This window comes from Emydura macquarii, unplaced genomic scaffold (assembly GCF_026122565.2).
Source record: "Emydura macquarii macquarii isolate MOO-44397 ecotype Brisbane River unplaced genomic scaffold, CSIRO-AGI_Emac_v2 contig_2676, whole genome shotgun sequence".
NCBI classification, from domain to species: domain Eukaryota; kingdom Metazoa; phylum Chordata; order Testudines; family Chelidae; genus Emydura; species Emydura macquarii.
The window spans coordinates 5,332,229-5,348,281 of NW_027132813.1; positions in this window are offsets into that span (position 1 = coordinate 5,332,229).

Consider the following 16,053-nt stretch of genomic DNA (forward strand, 5'->3'; position numbering starts at 1 on the left):
CCAGGACAGATTTACATTCCGTCTGCAGAATGAGAGAGTCACGTTAATATCCACACGGCGCTTAGGACAGGCATTCTAACAGCCATGTGACCACAGAGAAGACATGCATTTGCAAACAATATAAAAGGCACCAGGAGAAATGCAGATTACAGTCATGCCAGTGTAAACTTGAAGTAACTGTGCTCAGTCCAGCAAAGAAAGCTAGACAGACTCAGGAGAGCTGTGTGAGGTTTAATTAATTACTGTTTGTAAATCACTTTGAGATCCTCAGATGAAAGGTGCAATGAAAATATTTATAGCAATTATGACAACCCCAGGACATCACAGAGACCATCAGAAATAAGTCACTGTTAAATGTGAGCATGTCATCCTGTAATGGCTGGCCTCAGCATGTGTTACAACCTACCGGTTACTCACAGCTAAAGGAGTTCTTTCATAGAGGGAGAGCTTGAGCTACCAGTGCTAAAGGACAGAGTTGGATCTCCACAAACAACCCACATGTGTATGTACACGGGCATGATTCAATCACAGCTACATCCTGAAAGTTATTGTTAAAATGATGTGGGATTCTTAGTTGAATTTCCCTCCATTGTTTCCAGATACAACATGCTCAGTTTTTACAAGAAAAAGAGGACTTCTTTTTTAACTTTAACTACTAACCCTGCAAACTCCACCTGGGATCTGATTACCAAGCCTCTAACAGCATCACTAGCAGTGCAGGATTCTGCAGGCAGTACAGAATTCACAATGGGGGTGAGGATTCAGAGAGCACAATGGAATCCCACTCACTCTCCTATAGTTGTGTTGGATAGTTAGGCTAACAGATTCAATGACTTGGTTTTGGTGGTACTGTCAGGTGATGGGACTTGGCATTATTCAGAAGCCAGCACTATCATTGTCACATCAGCATCTTCAGCTAGGCAGGTAATCCATGAGTTACTATAAACTCTCAGCTTGGCTGGTCCCAACTGCTCTGTCACTTAGTCTCCTATAACAGTATGTTGAGATCTGGTAGGTGAGCTGATTTATTTTCCTTCAGAAACACCAATCAGCAATAAATCAGCTGTATCTACTAAGTGTCTGCAGCAGAATATTCAGTTAGTTTGCAGTGTGTTCCTAATAATAATTAATTAGGGCATTATGAGCTCAATCACAGGGACTGAAAGGTAGCAAAAACAAAAATGGCTGGCCACTGGAGACCAGTGACTGACGCTGTCTCGCTGCTGTGTTGCTCTGTTTGCCGTCCTCGCTGCTCAGGCAAGGAGTCTCCGAAGCACCGCTACATTTCCAAAATGAGATGCTAACAAGCCCACAAATGATGTACAGGCAAGGAGCTGGCATTTGTTAAAGGGCGTGAGGCTGGTTCTAATTAGCACTGGAGTGCACTTGGGCTGACCTTTGCTCTCCTGCAGTCACACTGTACCTGGCACACTCATTGCTCTCAGGTCTGGGTAGACATGCAGCTCTAGGAAGAGAGCAGAACAGCATATTGAAAAGCTTTTAAAAGGCAGCTGATGTTTGCTGAGAATGTGATGCTCCTCTCATTTAAAACATTTGCTCTCAGATGGAAGATGGAACAAGGTGCCGATAACAGAACTCACGCTCATTCCCAGCACCTGGGGTCTTGTTTTCAGAACCACTTGCCCTTTTGTGTTGGCTCCCCAAACCCCATCATTGTGTGCTTGTACCTTTCTGAAAGGGCTATGAGAACAGCCTCCCTGTATCTCTTCACCTCATCAAGTCTCCATGTCATTTCAAATCTTAGCAGAAAACCACTCTTATCTCAGCCCCTTCATTTCTTCCCTCCCCTATTATTCATTTTTTAACTCTGCATAATATTACTTGGGGGGGATAGAGCTTCTATGAGAAGATGCTATACAAAAGAAAGTTACATTGTCCCAGATTACTGTATTAAGATAACAGTTCTTTGTGAGGAGGAAGTGGTGATCAATGTATTAGATGTTTTGTTTGGCAGGGGGCATGGAATGAGGCTATTTAAAAGGAAGTGTGGTCTTGGTGTGAAGGGACCGATAGGACTTCAGCAGATGTGGGTTCTATTCCCAGCTCCCTCAGATTTCTTGTGTGACCTGAGGCAAGTCATTTACTCTCTCTGTGCCTCAGATGGCTAGCTGCAACACAGGGGTAATGCTATTTTCTTTCTCCCACTGTGTGTCTATTATGACTAAGCTCTCTTACTATGTGCATGTACAGCATCTAGCACAATAGGGCCGTGATTGTGGCTGGGGCTTGTAGGCATCACTGTAATACAAATAAATACATAAATAATAGCTTTAAAATAAAATAAACTGCCTCCTCAACGATTTGGGAGGGAGAAAAGGATTGAGTAGTGGTAGTATCAAGAAGTTGGCAGTGGAACAACAAGAATCTTGTCATGTTGAACTTCACTAACTGAGATTCTCTCTTTGTAAACTGACTGAATAATTGGTAATGGATAATTTATCTGATGGATTTCGCCTCTTTCAGTTTTATAGAAACATCCAGTAACAGACTGATTTTCTTTGCAATTATTTGATGGCGTTTTTACCAGGGGACTTTAAATCTTCAACTGGCTATCCACAGTCTGAGATGAGAGCCGTGCTGTTTCATTAGGATAAGTGGCATTGTTTCTGCTCCCTGATTGCCAGATGTAACTCTTAGCATCAGGATTTCAGTGCAAATGTTTGTGGAAAGCAAATTTAACATTCTCTTTCCATAAGTTCTTGAGCAAGATTAAAACTAACTTTCCATGGACATTTAAACAATTAAATCTAAACAGTTTAAACAGTCTTATGGATATTTGAAAGAGGCATGGATATGGCCTAAGTGAATCCATTTAAAAAGCCAAAAATATTTGCAGATGGTTGCTGGTAGTATTCAGCCAGCTCTACTAATTATCCCTGCCCTCTTTAGTGGAAAGCAGAACTCCAAGGCAATAGTCAGAAGGAAAGGAATGGCTAGCTAGCTATGGTGATACTCATATGATCTTCATTCACCAGAGTATCACTATACCTCACTAACATTAATACATTCATCCTCACACCAACCCATAACGGAGAAATATTATTATTCCCATTTTATAGTTGGGAAATTAAGGCTCAGCAAGATTAAGGGCATGTCTACACAGTGGACTCTACACATGTCAAGGTGCAACACTGTGCCGTAGCCACCCTATTGTCCCTGAAGCATGTCTCTCAGAACAAGTAGATATGGAGCTAGCTAGCATGCCTGAGTCATGTGGGTAAGTACACATTAGCTGTAGCAGGGCCCCCTACACAGCCCACTCGGCACTGCAGAGTGGGGAAAGGAGCAATTACCAGGTCCTGAGTTTGAATAGTCTTCCACCCACATTCCAACATTGCACTGCACCCTTTTCTATGCTTACACAATCTCTCAAAGTCCCTTCCCCCATGAATGTTCTGGGCATAGCGTGCTGCACTGATCACAGTTCACCTTTCTGCTGCACTCTGTAAACGTTCAGTCGGGGTGAAAATGGACACAGAACCAAGAGCAGCAGCATGCCCCGCCCAGCATACCAGAGTTCTGATAAACATCGGGGAGGAGTAACCATCCTCCATGATTGGGGCCAAAGCTGGAACGTACATCTGTGGAGGGAAATTTCACAGAAGCTGGCAGAGTTGAGCATTCATTGGACCCCATTTCAAAGTGCAGGGAACGGAGGAAGCACTTGAAATGGCTGCACAGGAGAGCCAGAGACGTTAATAGTCAGTCTAGGAGAGGTCGAGCAAGATGACCCTTCTACAAGGAGCTTGACCAGTTGCTGTCCAGGGCCCCCTCCACTGAGCCAGAAGTGGACCAAAATGTCCTGCTGAACCCAGTTGGTCTAACTGTTCAACAAGACTGTTAGGAGGGTGAGGAAGCAGCAGAGACAATCAGAAGACCCCAGAAAACCAGGCAGGTGAGGAAGAGGTGATTCTGCACCTGTACCCAGAGACCCAAGTCGCAAAAGTCTCTAACCACGAGCCTGAAGAGAGACTGAGCCCCTCAGCAGGTCTGCCCCCAGTCTTGTAAATTGCAAGGCTCTTCCGACCCCCCAGTCCCAAATTTCCCCCTTCTGGTGGAAAATTTCACATTTAAAGAACAAGGGCAATACAATTAAAATGTGCATATTTTTCTTCCCTGGATAACATACCATAGTTTGCTCTGGGTCTGTGTGAGGGAGTGTAAACGAGCTTAGGCGCGCATGGGAGGATGGTGGTCCTCCCTCATTGTCAATCTCGGAGGGAGGCCACACCTTCCAGCCCTCAACGTTGTGCCCTCAATGAACAACCTATATCAGAGGGGAGATTAGTAGTCCTTGGGATTCCCCAGCTGAATATGGCCATTCCAAGTTCGAGCCCCAGCCCTCAGGCAGGATGGGGCCAGCAGCAGTCTATCGCCTGGGCCGTCAGGCAGGGTGAGGCAAGTGAAGCAGTCTGTAGTTCACAGGCAAAGGGACGAGCACGAATCTAGGCCTCTCGGCCTAATGGGGTGTTTGCCACACCAGGGATGGCACGGTGGTGGGGGAGGTTGCAGGACATGGGCCTGCCCAACTCCACCACGTCCCAGCCAGGATTTTCTCCCAGTCCTGGAAGCATATTCTAATAAATTTTTTACATTTTAGGGCCATCGTCATAGTTTACCAAACCCTTCCATTCATAAACATGTCCCTAGCATGGACTGAAGGATCCTCACCACAAAGCTAAAAGAACATTTCTTCTCCCCCTCATCCTTTGAGACATTTGAAAACCCACTAGATCCTCCAAAGGTTGTCCAGCCTTAAAGAAAATGAAAAACTAATAACATAGCCCCAAGAAAGAGTATCTCACACACCCACAACCCCTTGTGACAAGATGAACAGTTTAAATGGTTAAAAATACTATTAAATTAGTCTCACCATTATGTGCCTGTGGGTCCTTCCTCATGGGTTGCAATGGCTTTCTGGGCATCAAGACACACAATACAGGGGAAGTAACTATCCATTCATGTTTAAAAGTAGCAAAATCATGGCCTTCTACAGCAAAGTTATGTTATGTGGGGAGATAGTGTCCTCCCCTGCCCAACCCTGCCTAAAGCTCAACATATAATGCTCTTTTTCTCATAGCTTTTTCTCATCTCTTTCCAGCAACAGAGGAGGACCAGAGCCCCAAAGGGAGTTGTAGAAGGATCATGGAGGATTTTCTTGCTTGGATGCAGCAGAGAAATCCAGAGTCATTTGTGTTCCTGAGGGGAAGGAAAGAACAGCCTTTCCAGCAGGAGGAGATGCTATTGGGCCAGTTCTTGTAGGAGGAGGAGAGGGCAGATGAAACGTGCACATTCCCTTATGGAACAGCTCGTAGGACTGGTGTCTGACAGAGGTTAGCATCCAGCTGCTGCTGAGACCCCATGATCAGCTTTTCATGTGTTTCCTCCTCCTCCAACCTCCACAGACCAGGATGCTGCTTTGCCTGCCTCTCTCCCACCAGGAACACATGCATATGCACCCAAATTGGCCAAGAGGAGAATATAAGCCATCAGGACTGGAGAGAAACATGCAGTTAATGGCCCCTGCAATCCATTATTGGCAAAACCCACATATTGCTGCAAGAGCCATCCTGCCTCACTATTCTCCCTACTTGAGAAGGAGAGACATTCTCAGAGAATGAACTCTGGGCAAAATTTTCATTTCAGATGGTTGTCATTTTAAAACTCATTGCTTTGTTAAAAACTGTTGCTTTCTTAGACATTATATTTACAACCAAAACACAATTTCCCCATTTCAGATTTTATTTCTTTATAAAACTGACCTTGCAAACTATTTTGCTACCCGTGGGATAGCTGCACTGTCTTAATGCAGTACTATGAAGTCCTCTTCTAACTGTGATGGACTTGCATGTAGTGTTTGACTTGTTCATATAATAGTTATCTAAGTGTTAAACATTTACCTCACAGTTTAGAACATAAAAACAGCCATACTGGATCAGATCAATGGTCCATCTAGCCCAGTATCCTGCCTTCTGACAGTGGCCAATGCCAGGTGCTTCAGAGTGAATGAACAGAACAGGCAATCATTGAGTGATCCATCCCCTGTCAGCCATTCCCAGCTTCTGGCAAACAGTAATCCCTGCCTATCCTGGCTAATAGCCATTGATGGATCTATCCTCCATGAACTTGTTTAATTATTTTTTGAATCCCGTTATAGTCTTGGCCTTTACAACATCCTCTGGCAAGGAATTCCACAGGTTTACTGTGTGTTGTGTGAAGAAATATTTCCTTTTGTTCATTTTAAACCTGTTGCCTATTAATTTCATTTGGTGACCCCTAATTTTTCTGTTATGAGAAGGAGTAAATAACACTTCCTTATTTACTTTCTCCACACAAGTCATGATTTTATAGATCTCTATCATATCCCCCTTAGTTGTTTCTTTTCCAAGATGAAAAGTCCCAGTCTTATTAATATCTCCTCATATGGAAGCTATTCCATACCCCTAATCATTTTTGTTGCCCTTTTCTGTACCTTTTCCAATTCCAATATATCTGGGGTGACCAGAACTGCAGTATTCAAGATGTGGGCATACCATGGATTTATAAAGAGGCAACATGATATTCTCTGTCTTATCTATCCCTTTCTGAATGATTCCCAACATTCTGTTATCTTTTTTGACTGCTGCTGCGCATTAAGTGGATGTTTTCAGAGAACTATCCACAATGACTCCAAGATCTCATCTCGATATGCAGAAAGAATAGCAAATATGGCAGGCGACCAGCTTGGCTTAACAAAGAAGTCTTCAGTGAGCTTAAACACAAAAAGGAAGCTTACAAGAAGTGGAAGCTTGGTCAGATGACTAGGGAGGAATATAAAAATACTGCTCGAGCATGCAGGAGTGAAATCAGGAAGGCCAAATCACAACTGGAGTTACCACTAGCAAAGGGACATGAAGGATAACAAGAAGAGTTTCTAAAGGTTTATTAGTAACAAGAAGACGACCAGGGAAAGTGTGGGCCCCTTACAGAATGGGGGAGACAACCTAATGACAGATGATGTGAAAAAAGCTGAAGTATTCAATGCTTTTTCTGCCATTGTCTTCACAGACAAAGTCAGCTCCCAGACTACTGCTCTGGGCAGCACATAATTGGGAGGAGGTGAGCAGCCCACAGTGCTGAAAGAACAGTTTCAGGACTATTTAGAAAGGCTGGACATGCACAAGTCCATGAGGCCGGATACAGTCCATCTGAGGGTGCTGAGGGAGTTGGCTGATGTATTTGCAGAGCCATTGGCCATTATCTTTGAAAACTAGTGGAGATTGGGGAAGGTCCTAGATGACTGGAAAAAGGCAAATATAGTGCCCATCTTCAAAAAAGGGAAGAAGGAGGATCCAGGGAAATACAGACCTGTCAGTCTCACCTCAGTCCTTGGAAAAATCATGGAGTGGGTCCTCAAGGAATTTATTTTGAGGCACTTGGAAAAGAGGAAGGTGATCAGGAACAGTCAGCATGGATTCACCAAGTGCAAGTCATGTCTGACCAACCTGATTGCCTTCTGTGAAGAGGTGACTGGCTCCGTGGATGTGGGGAAAGCAGTGGACGTGATACACCTTGACTTTAGCAAAGCTTTTGATACAGTCTCCCACAGTAGTCTTATCAGCAAGTTAAAGAAGTATGGGTTGGATGAATGGACTATAAAATGGGCAGAGAGCTGGCTAGATCATTGGGCTTAATGGGTAGTGATCAATGGCTTGATGTCTAGTTGGCAGCCGGTAACAAGCAGAGTGCCCCAGAGGTCAATGCTGGGACCAGTTTGTTCAACATCTTCATTAATGATCTGGAGGATGAGGTGGATTGCACCCTCAGCAAGTTTGCAGAATACACTAAGCCGGGGGAGTGGTAGAGAGGGTGGAGGGCAGGGATAGGATACAGAGTGACATAGACAAATTGGAGGATTGGGCCAAAAGAAATCTGATGAGGTTCAACAAGGACAAGTTCAGAGTCCTCCACTTAGGACGAAAGAATCCCATGCACTGCTACAGACTGGGGACTGACTGGCTAGATGGCAGAAAAGGACCTGGGGCTTATAGTGGACAAGAAGCTGGATATGAGTCAACGGTGTGCCTTTATTGCCAAGAAGGCTAATGGCATATTGGGCTACATTAGTAGGAGCATTGCCAGCATATCGAGTGAAGTGATTATTCCCCTGTATTCGGCACACTGGTGAGGCCTCATTTGGAGTAATGTGTCTAGTTTTGGGCCCCCACTACAGAAAGGATGTGGACAAATTGGAAAGAGTCCAGCTGAAGGGAACAAAAATGATTAGGGGGCTGGAGTACAGGACTTATGAGGAGAGGCTGAGGGAACTAGGTTTGTTTAGTCTGCAGAAGAGAAAATGAGGGGGGATTTGATAGCAGCCTTTAACTACCTGAAAGGAGGTTCCAGGGAGGATGAAACTAGGCTGTTTTCAGTAGTAGAAGATGGCAGAACTAGGAGTAATAGTCTCAAGTTGCAGTGGGGGAGGTCTAGTTTGGATATTAGGAAAAAGCTTTTTCACTAGGAGGGTGGTGAAGCATTAGAATGGGTTACCTAGGGAGGTGTTTGAATCTTAGAGGTTTTTAAGGTGCGGCTTGACTAAACCCTGGCTGGGATGATTTAGTTGGGGTTGGTCATGCTTTGAGCAGGGAGTTGGGCTATATCCTGAGGTCCCTTCAAACCCTAATCTTCTATGATTCTATGATTGGTAACACCTAGTTGAGACCCACCCCATCATTTTATATGTATAGTTGTGATTATGTTTTCCAAAGTGCTACAGAACTCTCATTGGGTTTTTTTGTATTTATCAGCATTGATTTTATTCTGCCTTTTTTTGCCCAGTGTCTGGGGGAAAGTCCACCCCATCAACCCCGGAGGGGAAATTTGGGAGGTAAAGGGGGAAATGGGGCACCCCTGCAAGTGCAGTCTACCAGACTGGAGTCCTCTTGGCCATTGGTATAACGGGTCCAAGCCGGGTCAGCTGCCTCTAGCACCGGGGCAACATGGCCTAGCGGCCAGAGTCAATAGCAGCTCTTGGGTCAGGGCTGCATGGCCTAGCAGCCAGAGTCAATATCACGGCCCAGGTGCAAGGCAATATACAGCCTGGGCCTCAGGAAGCACGGGGCAAGTGAGCAGTCTATAACAATGGCAGGGCTTTGCGCACATCTGTAACTGGAGGCTCAGGTAGGGGGTTGCTGTTACCCCAAGGGGAGTGACAGGGAGGTGCAGGCCCATCTGACTCCACCGCGTGGCAATACAGGGCCCTGTCTGTGATGGAGGTGGTCACCACCCTAGTCAGGAGGCATCCCACCACAACACAATGACCTACCTCACTCATTCCGTCTCCCCGGGCTACTTCCTGCTGTGCCTCTGACCACCATCATCTGGGTCACATCAGGGACTTCGGTTTCCCTGGTGTCAGTAGCTCCCTCAGCATTTGACTCCAGAAAGTCTGCTGGTGGCAGCAGGTCTCCGTTCGGGTCTCCCCGGCCTCTGGTACCTTCAGTTGGAGGCTCAAGCAGCTCCCTGCCCAGAGCCTCCATTAAGCATCCTTCCTCCTTGGTGGTTAGTCTGGAAAGCACTGGGCTGCTCCCTTTTATACTGGGGCAGCAGTTGGAGCATGCACAGCACATTCTAGGGGGCAGGACTTCTGCCACCTATAGTGTGGGTTTAATTCTTTCAGTGTGGGGTAAGCCCGACACACTCAGTCACCCAGTTTTGTGAGATTCCTTCATAACACTTATCAGTCTGCTTTGGACTTAACTATCTTGAGTAGTTTTATATCATCTGCAAATTTTGCCACCTCACTATTTACCCCCTTTTCCAGATCATGTATAAATACGCTGAATAGTACTGTTCCCAGTACAGACCTTGGGTGGCCACCACTATTTACCTCTCTCCATTCTGAAAACTGACCTTGTATTCCTACTCTTTGTTTCCTATCTTTTAACCAGTTACTGATCCAGGAGAGGACCTTTCCTTTTATCCCATGACTGCTTACTTTGCTTAAGAGCCTTTGCTTAGGGACCTTGCCAAAGGCTTTCTGAAAGTCCAAGAACACTGTATCCACTGGATTACCCTTCTCCACATACTTGCTGACCCCCTCAGAGAATTCTAGTAGAATGATGAGGCATGATTTCCCGTTACAAAAACCATGTTGACTTTTTCCCAACAAATCGGATTTATCTATTTATCTGATAATTATCTTCTTTACTATAGTTTCAACCACTTTGACTGGAACTGAAGTTAGGTTTACCAGCCTGTAATTGCCAGGATTGCCTCTGGAGCCTTTTTTAAAAATTGGTGTCATATTAGCTATCTGACAGTCACCTGGTACAGAAGCTGATTTAAATAATAGGTTACATACCACAGTTAGTAGTTCTGCAATTTCACATTTTAGTTCCTTCAGAACTCTTGGGTAAATACCATCTGGTCCTGGTGACTTATTACTGTTTAATTTATCCATTTGTTCCAAAACATCCTCAATCTGAGATAGATCCTCAAATTTGTCATCTATAAAGAATGGCTCAGATTTGAGAATCTCCCTCACATCCTCAGCCATGAAGATGGATTCAAAGAATTAATTTAATTTCCCTGCCTTATCTTCCTTGAGTGCTCCTTTAGCATCTCGATCATCCAGTGGCCCCACTGGTTGTTTAGCAGGCATACTGCTTGTGCTTACACATTTTTTTGCTGTTACTTTTTGAGACTTTGGCTAGCTATTCTTCAAATTCTTTTTTGACCTTCCTTCTTATATTTTTACATTTCACTTGCCAGAGTTTATGCACCTTTCTATTTCCCAAGATTTAACTTCCACTTTTTAAAGGATTCCTTTTTGATTCTAACTGCTTCTTTTGCTTTGCTGTTTAGCCACGGTGGCACTTTTTTGGGCCTCTTACTATGTTTTTTAATTTGGGGTTTACATTTAAATTGAGTCTCTATGTCTTTAAAAAGTTTCCATGCAGCTTGCAGGGATTTCACTTTTTGCACTGTATCTTTTAACTTCCTTTTGGCACTGTATCTTTTAACTTCCTCATTTTTGTGTAGTTGCCCTTTCTGAAATTAAATACTACTGTGGTGTTTTGCTTTGGTGTCCTGCCCCCTCCCCCTCACACACACACACAGATGTTAAATTTTATTATGTTATGGTCACTATTCCTAAACGGATTAGCTATTTTCACCTCTTGGATTAGATCCTATGCTCCATAGCAGCACAGTTTTAGTAAGTGTTTTGAATATATTTAGTATCTTATCTCTTGAGTATGGTGAACTTAACATGTTTCTTGGTTGTGGAATGAGACTCAAATTTTTCTACCTCATATCTTTGAGTGCTGTAGAACTTTTATCTGGGAAGACCAGAGAAACCTTTTTTAATCGTTCCCAAAAGTTCAGAGGCTTCTTAAGTCTTGGGGGTATACATCAGGGATAAGTAAAGTGGTGATTATGTTTTCTGTGCTGGAAAATTCTCATACTTTTCAACATACTTGATGTCCTACATGCAGGCAGTCAACAGGCATTTCCTGCCTTTTTAAAATTCCTTTATTGAACACCATAAAATGTAGAAACAGAAGCCAAAAACCCACACATTGAACATACTACCCATGACATAGTATCAGTGACTATTCCTTCGCCAAGCCCACAACCTTATCCATTGTGCTGCCCTATGAAGAGGGGTTTCAAACAGCCTTTAATTGCAGTTGGAACTGTGGAGAATGATTGGTCAACTGGCTCATTACAGATGTATTCTTCCCACCTAGCAGTCCCTCTCCACATCTTGAAAATGTGCAAGTAGACCTGACAACGGGGATCTCTGAACAGGTGTGAATCATTGCAGGCACCTAAAATAAATCCAGGCAGACATCACTAGAAAAACCCCACACAGTATACAGCTTCCAGAGAAGCTGAGAGGAAGGGATTGAGTCAGCCATTAAATGCATTATTCAGTGAAGTACTTCAAGCCCCATTAGGTAACAAATAAAATGCAAACAACCCTTAGCAGCCAGTAAGCAACATGTAAAACTGTTGTGTAAAACAGTGCTAAGTGGGGGTCCCCATATAGTTGTAAACTGGGATGAAAATGTAAAGTGACAAGCTATTCAATATTGGAGTGTCTTCAATTGTCACTGTCAGCAGACCCACCTCGAGTCTTAGGACATCTCTAATGACAGCAGCTACCACAGCACAGCTATGCTACTGGAGCACCGTAGTGTAGATAACTCCTTTCGCTGATGTAGGCCTGTCAATGTAGTTAATCCATCTCTCTCAGAGGTGCTAGCTAGGGCAATGGAAGAATTCTGTTGACCATAGCTGCATCTACACCAGGAATTAGGTCAACCTAATTACAGCACTCAAGGCCCAAATTTTTTCCACAGACCTGAGCAATGTAGCTAGGTTGATTTAATTTTTCAGTGTAAACTAGCCCTTACTGACAATTAAACACAGCAGATGGGAGGGGTTACATACAGGTGCCAATAGTGACAGGTATGAGCATATTGAACAACAAATGTGTCAAACTATGGTCACAACTGCCAACAGCAGAAACCCCACCCAAACTGTAAACAAAATCTTGGTACCTTATAATGACTGCCTTTAAAACATGTGCAGTGTGACACACAGGAATGGGCACAGAACTTCAGCAAGTGCAAATCAGAGAACAACTCTTTAAAGGCAATTTTTGCCCCACATGTACGTTTGCATGTTCATTGTACAGCTAAAGCACCTTCACACAAAGGCTCAAAAAGTTGGGCTTTATCAGAAGCACTAGGCAGAGGTCATCCTCTGCCTCCAGGCACTGCCAGGGGGTGTGACTATATTGCATCCCTAATTTCTCTAGCATGCCTGGACGCAGGACCAGTATGCACGTGTGTAGGATCCAGCTACCTGTACAGAGGTTGCAAATTTGAATTGTCCTGAGCCCACTTGGGATGGAAATATTCATCTTCACAAGTGTTATGCAACGTGGAGCAGGACACGGTTATACAAACAGCATTTGCAACACTGGCAACCTGATGGATTTGTAAACAGTGCCAACAAGCCTTGAGCCTACCAAACATGCACATGACCACCATCCAGCAACTGCTGAGTTTGAAACTGAATTCCCTTTTTCCAGGGTTCATAATGTCAAAGTATGGTTTCATGAGCCAAGGCAGCAGGGAGTATGTGGGGTCCCCCAAACTAACAGTTGGCACATATCCACCATTATAACAATATTGTTTCTGGGGAATAAAAGCTCTGCTTCCCTTTTCAAATACAAACCTGATCTCAGCACCCAGCATCATGAACCTTTCCTGTGTTTCCCATATTAGTATTCATTAACCTGCCTCTACGGTTCACTAAACCTTGCAGGATGATAGAATGGCATCCTTTGCCACTTGCCGTTTGTGGCAAGCAAATGAACACCATCAGTGGCCCCTGAACAGTTTGGAAACTCATCCTCTGAAAACCAGCCATTTTTTCTGGAACATTTCTTGTGCCATCTACCCTTGAGTAAGCCACAGTGTCTTGACTGAGGAAAAATCACCCATGGCTAGGAAGAAGAATGTCTGATGGGAGGAACTAACTTGCTAGATTAAGTTTAAGACCTTAACAAACGTATTTTGTTTTACCTGTAGTTCTTTCTATCTTCCTTATACTTGAGGTCACTTAATCCTGTGTGTATTTTGTTAATACATCTATTACATTTTTACATTTTACATTTGAATAAACTCAGTGCTGTGTGTAACAGGAGGGGTGTGCTTACCCCCTACTTAAGTTAATAAACTGTGAAGTGTTTGGGTTTTTTTAAAGGAACTCAGATCTCCTAGCACCAGTACAGTGCCTTAACCAGAAAATCCTTTCCCTCTTTGTTCCTCTCATCTATTTCAATTGTAGGCCTTTGGAACATTGACTGTCTCTTACTAGGTATGCAGAGGATGATGGGGCCCCAATCTCAGGGTATGTCTACACTGTGAAGTGAAGTTAATTTAATTTCAGTCAACATCCACCCGCCGAACTAATGAAGTCGGTCGGCTGTGATCAAGGCACGCTCATTGCATCAGGGGAGTGCATCTGCACCAGCTGCGCTTGTTTCGATAGACAGAGTGGTGCACCGTGTGTAGCTATCCCATAGTGCAATTAGTTGCAGGGGCTTTTAGGAAGGTCTTCAGACTCCCATGATGCGATGTCCTCCCTCCCTCCCTTTCCTGATGTCAACCACAAACAAACAAACATTTTTTCACGCCACTTTTCGAAGCCCTGCATCAGCCGCACATATGCCATTACCCGAAAAGCATGGAGCCCGCTTAGCTCTGCAGTATCATTGTGAGCATCACAAACACCTGTTAACTTATCCTGCAGTATTTCCAAGGCTGAGAGAGGAGCCACAACACAGAAAATTGCTATGTTACTTAAGCTGCCGTGTTACAAGCCATAGAACGAAACAATTCCCGGTTGCTGCTGGCTGTCACACAGCAGCTGAACTTGGTGGAGGGCCATTTCTGGTCCTGGGAAACAAGCACTGCCTGGTGGGATCGCATCATTATGAGGGTGTGGGATGATGAGCAGTGACTGCAGAACTTTCAGATGCATAAGGCCACTTTCCTAGAACTTTGCGCAGAGCTGTCGCTATCCCTGAAGTGCAGGAATGCTCACTTGAGAACTGCTCGGACAGTGGAGAAGCGAGTGGCCATTGCTTTGTGGAAGCAAGCAATGCCAGACTGCTACTGGTCAGTTGGGAATCAATTCGGAGTCGATAAATCCACCGTGGGAGTTGCTATGGTACAAGTCTGCAGGGCCATTAGCAGACTTCTGCTAGGAAGGGTAGTGAGCTTGGGAAACATGCAGGACATAGTGGATGGGTTTGCCTAACTATGCATGATAGATGGCACGCATATCCCTGGCTTAGCACCAGACCACCTTGCCACAGAGTACATAAAACTAAAGGGATACTTTTCCATGGTGTTGCAAGCACGGGTGCATCACAGCGGGCATTTCATTGACATCAACATCAGGTGGTCTGGAAAGGTGCATGACACGCACATATTTAGGAACTTGGGTCTGTTCAGAAAGATGCAAGTGGAGACTTTTTTTCCAGATCAAAAAATAACTATTGATGATGTTGAAATGCCAATAGTGATCCTGGGAGATCCAGCCTACCCCTTGCTTCCATGGCTCATGAAGCCGTACACTGGACACCAGGACAGCGTTAAGGAGGAGTTCAATAATAGGCTGAGCAAGTACAGAATGGTGGTGGAGTGTGCCGTTGGATGTTTAAAGGTGCGCTGGTACAGTTTGCTCACTAGGTTAGACCTCAGTGAAAGCAATATCCCCATAGTTATCTCTGCCTGCTGAATACTCCATAATGTCTGCAAGACAAAGGGGGAGGAGTTGCCCCTGGGTTGGGTCATGGAGGCAGATCGGCTGGCCGCAACCTTTGAGCAGCCAGATACCAGCACAATGCTGAGAGTCCAATGAGGAGCTCTGCACCTCAGGGAGGATTTGAAAACCCGATTTTGTAATGAGCCTCAGTAATGAGCACCACTTATCTGTGCTTTGCCTCCCCATACCATACCCTCCGTTGCTGCACTGTCATAGCACCAGAGTACTTAACTACAAAGAAGTTGACTTTTATTGCACATACGTAACAGTAGAAGGAAAGGAAAATAATTTAACTGTAAGCAACCATTTTCATGGAATTGGGACAAATGCTGCTTGTCTATGCAAGCAGCAAAGTCTGCAAATTGAAAGTTCTTAGAATGGCCGCCTTCTCTTCCTACTCCCCCCTTCTGGTGTCGATTGGAGCACATACTGCACCTACCCAACCTCCTCCTGGAATGCTTGGAGGGCTGGGGGCTTAGGAAGAGGTCAATTGTTTCTGGTTGATTTACACAATGCTCTGCTTACACTGCCTCTCATTCAACCCATCCACTTTGATTTTAGCACTATGCCTCTCACGTAGGTGGATTTATTGAGTCAATATTTCCACTGAGTTAGGCTGGTGGAAGGGACGTCACAGTGGAAACGCATACATTATATGGTTGGCAGAAGGCAGCTGCCATTCACCTAAATTTGCAGGCCTCA